Source organism: Colossoma macropomum, unplaced genomic scaffold (genome assembly GCF_904425465.1).
Source record: "Colossoma macropomum unplaced genomic scaffold, Colossoma_macropomum, whole genome shotgun sequence".
NCBI classification, from domain to species: Eukaryota; Metazoa; Chordata; class Actinopteri; order Characiformes; family Serrasalmidae; genus Colossoma; species Colossoma macropomum.
The window spans coordinates 21,055,245-21,066,737 of record NW_023494792.1 but is presented as its reverse complement, the minus strand read 5'-3'; the positions used below and the strand labels follow the sequence as shown (position 1 = coordinate 21,066,737).

Below are 11,493 nucleotides of genomic sequence, written 5' to 3'. Positions count from 1 at the left end.
AAGCAAGTTATTATTAAACTTAAACTGTTAAGGGAATAAGGGAATGATGAAAAAAAGATGACAAAACTGATGGAGATGGTTTGTGAGAACATGGAGAACATGGAGACGCCTAACATCACATAACAAAGCGGCAAGGGACAAAGAGTGAATGGCAGGTGAAAAAGCACTTATTCTGCTGCCCACATCAGATACCAGTTTATTGGCAAAGTGACCAGGGCCATATGAAGTTCTGAAACGAATCAGCAATCATATGAACTACTACATACAGACAGGAAGAAAAAGCAGCATTAATGTAAGGTGGTGTTGTTCCCAGTTAAGACCAGTAGGTGGCGGTATGCACATTCACCATTCCACTGCTGTGACGTTGCTTCCCTCTAGTCACAGTACTGCTTTGTCCTGTGAAGGTGAGCTATGCCGATTTTTGTCTCTGTGAATAATAATCCTTGTCAATCTTTGGAAAATATCTACTAATTGTGTAGATTAGAGATGTAGTAATCTCTGTCACTTGTTTGGTGGAAATTAGTAATATTTGTGCATTAGCATTGTGATTTTTATCTTCAAAGTTGCAAGCTAAGCTAGATGTGGGATTTACAGCATCAGCCATGTTTCTCTACTTTATGCAGTGTCAGCTCTCTCTAAAAAATGCAGTTTAAGAATTTTTTTCTTAAAATGTTTGTTGCTAGGGATCTGCGTGAGAGGAAAAGGGTTATATCTTTGGTCTTTGGTCATCTGCTCGAACTGAATTCTAGAATAATATATATTCACTTTTTTTCTAAAGGGATTCATAGCAGCCTAGCTAATATGCTACATCTCACTCTCACACATAGCAGCTCACAGTTGTGTTTAGCTAACAGGAAAAAAGGGACAAAAGAAGAATATAGGGTGCTTTTCAAATAACCCCTCCACCCTGGCTAGCTCCCACTAGTGAACCCTTGCCCAGTACTCCCTGGTTGTCGGTTGATTCAACTAGATTCCCTCCTAGCCAAGGTTGAAGGAGTACTGGCCGAGTAGTCCTCCCCCAACACCAGGTCCCATGGGTATGCCTGCTGTTACACAACACATTCCCCAGTATGGTTTTACACAAACACATCAATTGAAGAATGTTCAGGGATTTAGTGGCAATGTTGAAAGTAGAATCCTCATAGATGACTGGATCAAGGATATGCAGTATCTCTTAGACGCTAGTGGTCTCCCCCCTCATCTCGCCTTTGCCACAGTTGTACAACACCTGAGCGGTGAAGTGAGAAAGCTTGTGCTGAACTTGCCTGCCCATGAGCAGACACCAGTAAGGGCATTTGATGAGTTGAGGTCTAAATATAGCGATGCACAGGACATCTGTGGACCCCCTTGCAGACTTCTATGAGCGAAGCCAAAAACCTGCTGGGTCACCCTGCTCATATGCTGTTGCGCTGGAGGGTACTTTGCGCGCAGTTGAGGAATCCCAGAATGAAACATACCCCCTCCCAGACCGAGATGTGAAGTTGATACGTCAGTTCTTCCGGGGTTTAAATGATGAGGAAGTTTACCCAAGAATAGCGCCAGTGAAGTCAAAATTATCAGCATTTAGACAACTACAAGCAGAACTACGCAGTCTAGCTCGTGAGGCTATGCAATTCCAGACCCAGGCCAAGTCCAAGAAGACAATCGGCCAGGTTCATGCACAAAGAACAGAACATAGCCTAAAACCAAAACCTGAGTACACTGATAAACAAAACCCAGAGTTGTCAGAACTTACTGAGCTTGTGAAAAAGCTGGCCTTAAGCCAAGAAGGACAGTTGAATGGGCTAGCTCAGTTTGAGGCCAAGTTTGCTAAATCTAGTAGCCCATTAGTAGAGCACAAGCAGACGCCAACCTTAACTAAGAACAGGTTAGATTTAATCTGTCACCGGTGTGGGAAACCTGGTCATATTGCATGCTATTGCAAGGCTATTTTGCCAGGACAGGAGCAAGGCCAAGCAGTGAGTGGTGCAGAGACTAGCCAGACTTTAAACGCCTAGAACTTGTGGTCACTGGGGCAACCATGGGTTGTCAGCAAAATCCCCCTGGTGTTTATGCAGCTCTCACTCAAAATTGCAAAGACACACCACTTATGGGCCCTAATAACAAAGGAGAAGTGATTGTGAATGGAACAGTATGTCGAGCTCTCATTAATTCAGCATCTCAAGTCACAATAATCACTGATAAGTTTTGGAAAGAACATGCTTTGTTCAGCTTTGTTCACAGCGTCTCAAGCCCCATAGAGGGAGCAGCAGGCCAGCCGGTTCCACATTATGGTGTGCTGAACATTAACCTCCATTTCCTTGATACTACATTTAATAATGTCCCAGCTTTTTGTTCCAGAAACAGAATACAGAAAGTGTTCCCTTACTCATAGGCACCAATGTCATTCATGCTTCTAAGGAACATTTGCAGACATCTTATGGTATATAGTTCCTTTTCCAGAGTGAAGCCAGTCCTCCAGAATGGTAGTCAACATTAATAGATGTGGTGAAAACTGACCACAAAGAAACAGAGGGAAAAATTGGAACTGTAAGGTTTGCAGGACATCATAAACATGTAATCCCTCCTGGTGAAGAAACAGATCTGTGATGTAAGACATACAGAGGACCTAAAGGTGTGCCATACACAGCCTTAATTTAGAGTTTGCCCTCCCAAAAGCTTCCAGATGGGTGGATTTTAGCTCGTGTTCTGGCCCATGTGAAAAGGGGATTTGTTCCTGTTAGGGTGATAAACCTCTTCACAAAACCTGGTACTCTTAAGCCTCATACAACCATTGCAGCCGCATTTGTAGTAAAAGGTGTGTCAGCAAATGTTGGTGAAGAAGGCAGGATGAATGATTCCAAGCATGAAAAGAACACCTGCTTTCCAGAGGGGCGTAGTGGTGAAGTACAAAAAGACGTGGGTCAGGCCACGGTGGGAGGAACAGCCATTTTCTCTTTGCTAGATCTCAGTAGCTGCACCTTTGAGAACAAAGACCAGCATTCCCACCTTAAGGAGCTGATAGTCAAGAATGCAGATGTTTTCTCTCAGCATGCTCTTGACTATGGGCACACAAAGACAGTGCAGCATGAAATACCACTGACTGACACAAAACCTTTCCGATTACCATACAGAAAAATACCCCCAACCCAGTACCAACAGGTTAGAAGAGCCATTGAGGAGATGGAGGAAACTGGTGTAATTCGCCCCAGTAAAAGCCCTTATTCAATGCCTATCATTGTAGTCACTAAGAGAGCTGGATCCCTGAGAATCTGTTTAGACAACAGAAAACTAAACTCCTGTAGCACTAGAGATGCATTCCCCCTGCCTTGAATAGAGGATGCACTGCAGGCTTTGGGGCAAGCCAAATACTTCTCCACTGTTGATCTCACCTGTGGGTATTGGCAAGTTGAAGTTGCTGAACATGACAAACACAAGACCACTTTCAGCACTCCTGTGGGTCTATTTGAAGCGTACCATATGCCATTTGATTTGCAGAACGCCCCTTCTACCTTTCAATGGTTGATGACATATTGTTTTGGTGACCTAAATTTTGTGAGTTTGCTCATCTACCTTGATGACATCATTATCCTGTCAAAAACGTTTGAGGAGCACCTAGAGTGGTTGCAAGTTATGTTCAGTCGGCTGCGAGAGCATGGCTTAAAGTTGAAGCCTCAGAAATGCCAGCTACTGAGGAAGGAAGTACAGTATCTTGGCCATGTGGTATCGGCTGATGGTATCAGGACAGACCCTGAAAAAAGTGGAGGAAGTTAGTGGTTAAAGGAGTGGAGGAGGTTAGTGGTTAAGAATGGCATACGGGAGTAGGGGCCTCAGCCCAGCTGAAACGCACTGCCCTGCTCATAAATTAGAGTTTTTAGTGCTGAAATGGGCATCTATATGGCACTAAGTTTACAATGCTGACAGACAATAACCCCCTCAAATACATAATGTCCACAGCTAAGCTTGATGCCACTGGGCAGCGCTGGGTCTCACAGCTGGCCATGTTTGATTTTGATATTCACTACCACCCTGGGAAAGGCAATTCTAATGCCGATGCATTATCAAGGCTGTCACATGGAGAGATACAGACAGCACTGAACATGTGCCCACAGCATGTATTGCCAGTGTGCAGTACAGAGACCCCTACAGGAAGCGAACGTATAAAGGGGTGATTCCAGGTGAGGTGGAAAGTGCTGGATGTCCTGAAGAACCTGATCAAGACTTGGCAGCTGGTGATGTTTTCGATGGGACAGATACTGATGTTTTACCTGCAATGACCAAACAGGAAATTAGAGTGAGCCAAAAAGCTGAACCAGTGATTGTTGTTGTTTTACACTGTAAAGAGCGTGGTGCCAGGCTTGTAAGGGATGAGCAGCTGGAGAGAAAACTGCACAAGCGCCTTCTCTTAAAGGAGTGGAGGAGGTTAGTTAAGGATGGCATTCTATACCGGCAAATAAGAGCTTGCCAAGGTAAAGTTTTGGACCAGCTAGTCCTATCAGAAAAGTGAAGGCAAAGACTGCTCTACACAATGATTCTGGTCATTTTGGAGTTGATCGGACATTTGCGTTGATTAGAGGGCACTTTTATTGACCACAAATGTTTCAGGATGTTAAAGTGTGGTGTGTGGAGTGCAAAATTCCACACCACTCCATATCACCCGCAAGGGAATGGCACAACTGAAAGGTCCAACAGAACACTGATGAACATGTTGCGCACACTGCTGCCCCACTTGAAGTCCCAATGGCACAAATATGTTGATGCGATGACTCATGCATACAGTTGCTCTGTCCATGACTCCACAGGTTAGTTCTTTTTTCCTAATGTTTGGGAGACATCCAAGACTGCCAGTCAAACTGATGTTTGGCCTGTCATCCACCAGAGGCGCTTGTGAGTACACAGAGTATACCAGAGGCCTCCGTGAGTGCCTAGCTCATGCATATGATAAGGCCAACCACACGTCCGGGCAGGCAAAGAGACAACAAAAGAAGCATTATCAAAAAGTCAGAGGGACCCCAGTGTATCGTCCACTCTGTGGAGGATGGAAGGGAAAGGGTGTTCCATGAGAACCTCCTAACCCAGTGCATGTTTCTCCCTGCTGTCGACCAAGAAAGATCAGACAGAGATGAGTTGCAAGACGATTCTACTCAACCACATGTAAGCGACATGCTCAGTGGGTTAGGTGACACAGAAGACTAGGATGAGGCTTACAGTGCGGTGGAGGGAGAGGAATGTGTCGATGAGTCCGTGGATGCCATAGACCTTGCCACGAATACTGATACCAGTGAGGGGAAGTCAAATGAGGTGGAGTTTGATGCCCTGGTGAAGCTGGATGTGACTCAGTCAAACACTTCTGGAGGCATTCCTGCCACAGAGGGTGCTTTAAGTCCACTAACAGTGTCTCAAAGATGGTATCCTGCCAGAGAGACGTGCCCCAAATAAGCTATCCCTTGAACTGTGTGCCATTGAAACCGACACAGCTCAGCAAAGATAGAGAGGGTGCCTGATCTGGAAACAGGCTAGAGCAAAGCAAAGACATGCAGTAAAGTAAAACACATACACTCTTACCCAACAGTACACGCAATACTTCTTTCACCTACAACAGTTGTGTTTTGTTTTTTTGTTTATTTACTGATTATTATTTCTCTTGGTGAGGTATTAGATGTACTGTTAGAAGGCGAGGATGCCTTCACCCAAAGTGGAGGAGGTTGTAAAGTGGTGTTATTCCCAGTTAAGACCAGTAGCGCATTCACCGTTCCACTTGTTCCTTGCTGTGACGTTGCTGTCCCTATAGACACAGTACTGTTTTGTTCTGTGAAGGTGAACTATGCTGATTTTTGTCTCTGTGAATAATCCTTGTTAATCCTTGGAAAATATCGAACATCAAGTGATGTTTTGTGTAGATTAGAGATGTAGTAATCTCTGTCACTTGTTTGGTAGAAATGATTTGTGCAATACCGTTGTGATTTTTGTCTTGAAAGTTGCAAGTTAATCTGGATGTGAGATTTACGGCATCAGCCATGTTTCTCTACTTTATGCAGTGTCAGCTCTCTCTAAAAAATGCAGTTTAAGAATTTTATTTCTTAAAATGTTAGTTACTGAAATGTATAGGAGGTAAAAAAAAGTATTTCATGGGCGTTCTGTGTTTGTGGCGAATTTCAGCTTTGCATGTGTTCTCTAGTGCAGAGACAGTCTGTAAATCAAAGAGACTAGTATTAGTAGCTATGTAACTCATTCTGTCCGAACCAGTTTTTTAAACTGAGCTTGTTTAACACAGTACTGTTTTGTTCTGTGAAGATGAAAACTCCTGTCTGTTGTGACCCAAAAAAGAAAAGTCTGCTAATAAAACAGCGCCACCAGCAGATATGCCAGTTCTGCGCTCCCGGGTCTCTTTCTATCCATCAATACACAATGCAGAACCTTGCTAGCTGCGTGAGAGGAAAAGCGTTACAGGTACATTATGTAATAAATTATTTACATTAAATTAAACCAGATCAAATCATTAACTACTACCAGTCATGTTATTAAGGTAATGAAATCTTTTAATTATCGAATGACTAGACTGTAGTATAGATTCCTAGTTTCTGCTAGTCTTTCTACAGTTTGACACAATCGCCTCCAGCTTTACTTTGGGCTGCATGCGGTCATCGCCTGTGATAAACTAGGCGTGGCCACATCCCTCCTGAGCCATTCCTGTGATGAGGGCAGTGCTCACACCTTCACCAAACCAAAACAAGAAGCACTTGTTGAAACAACACCAGCTAAGTCATATATTACGAGCAGAAAAATCACTGGTTTGTACACAGCTGCACTACGTGCCATTATTTGCAGTATTTATACAAGTACTTTAATAGCTAACCCAACCCTAACTTATGAACTATATACTATAGACCATTTGTCAAAAAACCTGTGGTATGGCCTGGAGGTGCTTATGCCTTACTGCAGAGATAAAAAAATTGCTTGCCTTTGAGTAGTAGCATAACTCCTTAATATCCCAGGCTCATTACATACTAAGGCTTATTATTCAGCAACTACAGGGACCTCAGTGAAAACAGTTTGAGCTATTCTTAGGTCATAGAAGTGTGTGATAAAACTTTAGCCATGTAAAGAGTTAAATGACAGCCTTCTCCAGTTTACTTAACAATAAGAAAAAAAAACCTTTACAAACAATAAGAAATGAACAGCACCAGTGGGAATCAGCATTGTTTCTCATGAGGGAAAGAACTTCTTTGGTGTTTACACCTCTCCATCAGTGAACATGAACACCTGCAGAGAGAGAAGAAAGAATCAGAGAACTTCAAGCCATTTAGATAAAATTATTAATAAAGAGGAACTCCAATCATATGTTCTGCTACAATTCTCACAGAACTACAGCTTTAAGTAAATGTTTGTGTTTTGTTCAATAAAGATGTTGCATGTGATGATGTTACCTGTCTGGGCTGGTTAGGGATGCACTGCTGACTGTAGATGTGTTTCAGAGGCTGCAGAATCTCAGTGCCACCCATGTCTGCTTCCATCTCCTTTACTCTGTTCACAGCCTGGTCCATTGTCTCCTGAGTGTATTCAACACTCTTCCTGAAGACAGAAAACACACACACACACACACACACCACACACACACACACACACACACAGACCAGAGTCCTAAATGTTAAACCAGTCCTAAATCTACTTCTGTTCTGAAAGTGTCTCATTCATGAACTGAGAATGTGATGTATATTCACTCATTGAATCCATTTTTCCCATGAGTGAATTTATATCACAGTCTCAGTTCAAAACCATGGATGTTGTAGTAGCAGTGCAGAGGGAGACTGTTAATAAATGTTGTTCAACCTAAATGTATTTTTAATTCTCCAGAAAAAAGTAATCTACAGTCAGTTCAGTGGTGAATCTTACCCTGACATAGTCAATGTGCGTCTGTGCACCTGTTCCATTATGTGCTGCACAGCTCATACTGCCAGATCCATTACAAAAACAGGCTCACCATAAGATGGTACAGATGACATCAGTGCCTCAGGGAACTCTGGGTACAAACTTATCATGACCCACAAGGTCTCCCAAGAGAGTCCCTAAAGGAAGGAAAAATAAATGGAGGAAAGGAAGCAAAAACAGTAAGACAAGAAAGAGAGTGCCTGTCCCCCTGCCTGCCCCCCACCCCCAAACCCCCACCCCCCAACCCACTGGCACTGTGTAGCACAACCAGCCACTGATTTCACATTGTGATTTAAATTCTGTTTTAAGAAGGTTTAGTTTCAGTGAACAGTGGAGATAGCACCGATCTGCGGTCAGCCAGTATCAGAATCAGGCTTATACTGACATAAAATGCTGGATCAGACATTGATTATCAGAAAAAAGAGAAACCAATCTAATTCTGTAGAAATCTAGGCTGAAATACCGCATAATTGCTTTTAGCACAACATAACATGAAGTAAAGCAAAGCAAGTTACAAGATAACAACAGCAGCCACATGTAGCCTTTTTTATGAAAGTGTAACTGAACTAGTTGGTTATGTATTTTTAAGTGTTTTGTTTGAGCGTGGCACTTTTAGATTAAGTGAAGTGCTTTAATTAACAGCAGCTCATTTTACAGTGTAGTACTCTTCAAAGAAAAAAAACAATATCTGACATGTCATCTCAAACAAACAGTTTACCTGGCTGTGCTGTGGGCTCTCCTGCCTCCACTATAGCAGTGGGCTGATGCGTGTTATAATATAGGAACAGCTCAACATCTCTGTCAAACATATGACCTACACACCAACTCATCCAAACACACACACACACACATAGAATCACATAAAATGATAGTTTTATTCATTTTACTGCATTGTTAACCCTCTAAACATGTTATATTTCTCTGTAACGGTAATATATGTAATCTCAATCTCTATATTCTAGAAATGTTTATGAATGCACATGAAAGGTCTCAGATATTGGCATCAGCTCACAATTCCCACATTGGTCAATCCCTAGTACATTTTCAAATACACTCATACTTGTCCATTCGTGTGGTCTGTATTGAGGCGCATCAGAGGCTCACGAGGACATTTGGACTCTACTTTAGTGATGAGGTTGGGAGAGCTCACATGGGCAGTGAGAGAGAGAGAGTAGGGAACACCTGCTGGTGATGACATTATCTCTGACACTATACCACCACCTGTACCTGTGAGAAAAACAGAGGAATCAGAGATAACAGCTCATTTTGGATATTTACAGTATAAATAGATGGCGAATTGATGTTTGTTTATAATGATTCCTTATTTTCCTTATATTTCTATATCCTACAATCAAGTTCGAACTGTAAACTCAAATTACATTCATACTAAACTTGGTGCTGTGGGTCAGACTCAGACTGCATTCAGGTGTAGATTCTAAACTCAGTGCTGAGGGTCGGACAGAGACTGCATTCAGGTCCAGGTCATAATTCCAGACCTCATTAAAGCTGTAATGTGTAAGAAGCCAAGCGTCATGTTGTTCAGGACGGTGTGTTTGGTTCATGATGGAAAGGTGCAGTGTGTGTCTTTCAGTGAGCTGGAGCAGTTTGGTACCTGGTGGTGTGTAGCGGGGGTTGAGCACTGCAGGCAGGCAGAAGCGCAGGGCGTGGTCAGCCTGCACAGAGAGCTCAGTAACGTAGATGAAGGTAACAGCAGCACTCTGGGCTGGAGGCAGACTCCCCACACTCAGCCTAAACACATCCTCACTCTCGTCTCTCTCCTCCAGCAGAAAGGCCTGATCTCCTGAAGCAATCGCATCATCATACTCCTCCCGCGCCTGAAGTACAGACAAAACACTTCAGTCTGGAGCTCTACAGGTTCATATTGTTTTTACTCTCAGAAAGAAATTCCAGTCTGAGAGTACGAGTGTCTATGCTGATTTATTACTCCAGCTATCTTCAGTAGTCAAGGTAACTCCAGAGGTGTGGCAAAGTGGGAACTCATTTATTTGATTTTCATTACAAATCTATTTGAACCACGCAAGGAGTCGAATAACCTGCTCTTGAAAGCAACCAGTGAAACAGGGTGTAAATCATGCATCAGCTGCAGGCTTGGGGAAGACAAACAGGGCCTCCAGGGGGCGCTTTTCTTCTTTCACATACTGCAGAGTGGAGCTCACTGTAGCTACATGACCTTTAACCTGCAGATCCACCACTGTGCTCTACAGAGGAACTAAGCAGGAAACATATAGGACTAGATCTGGTATCTGCTGATACAGAGTCCAATCCAGTCAGAATAGTTCTCAGGTTATTGATTCTTTGAGTCTCAGGTTGTTGTTTCTTATATTTTATGTTCTAAATTTAAACAGCTGAATTCATGTGGAGGAACATCCCACCCTCTTTCAGCTTTAGAGCAGAAGAAAATAAGTAACTGCTCCAAAATCAGTATTGTAGCATCTGTCATGCTCCACGCTGCCCTGAGGAGCTTAGGGGGTGTGGCCATGCAAAGTGGCTCTCAGGAGGCGCCACGCTCCAGACTGAAGAAGAACATTTGTTGTAGTAGCTGTTGTTGGTGATGTTATTAGTGGAGTTTGTAGTTATTGGTGTAATTGTGACTGAGGAGGGTGGGTTTACAATGTGTTACAAGTGTGTACCCTCCCTGTCGTGTCCCTCCACGATACCCCTTCCCTGTGTTTTGTGCTAGGTAGCCCTGGACTGGGTATTTTGCTGCCTGTTGAAGTGCCTGTCTAGAAATAAAAGAGCATTTGCCTGTATATGAATTGTTGTCTGTGTCTTCTACTGCACAGGTGCTGCAGTATTTTTAAGAATGTAAGAAAGAATGAGGATGACATGAGCAGGGGCATTGGATCGTGGCTAATGATGGACCTGACTAACCCAGGCCCTCCCTAGATGGGGGGGTCCTCCAAAAGCCTTGGCTATAAACTGATTTTGGTTTCTAGTTTTGATACTCTCTGTTATTATAGAAATAAACAATATGAGACGGCATCTTCCATGATAAGTTCTGCTTATCTCTCTGTTGGTCCCATGATCGCTTCACCCCCACCTCAAAAGCAAAAGTGGTTTGATCTTCCGACACACACTATCATTAGTGGCTGTACACCAATGCTGAACTGGTTAAAATGAACCAAACTCAGGATTTCAGAAACGAAAGGAGCAGAGAGTGAGAAAGCAATAACTGGGCAAACAACTTCTGACCATTTCTTTCAGAAAACAGGGGAGCCTTAAGTACCCAACAGTAAATATGTTGTAGTAACATATTGTTGCTGTCCAAAGAAAAACATGTATCTCAATTTTTGTCAATTTTCAGTTTTCTGCATCATTTGAACACGTTGGCTGTCCTTTACATCGAGTCAAGATTTCATGATGAATGGACCAGTAGAAATGCTCCAAAATGACCTGAAATAAATTCTCTTCACATTGACTTACATTAAAAGTAAAGAACTTTTTTGCCCTCTGCTGCAGAGTTACCATTTTGGAGATACTTGTTCTTTGCACAGTGATGATGAGCTAGTTAGTGGACTAGAGATTAGCCATAGATATACATACATTTTCACTCTTGATTTTGGA

General features: G+C 42.9%; 1 pseudogene; it reads right to left on the bottom strand.

The window, feature by feature from the left end:
- Positions 1-962: 962 nt before the first annotated feature.
- Positions 963-11,397, bottom strand: LOC118811157 (annotated as a pseudogene).
- Between the last annotated feature and the right edge of the window lie 96 nt (positions 11,398-11,493).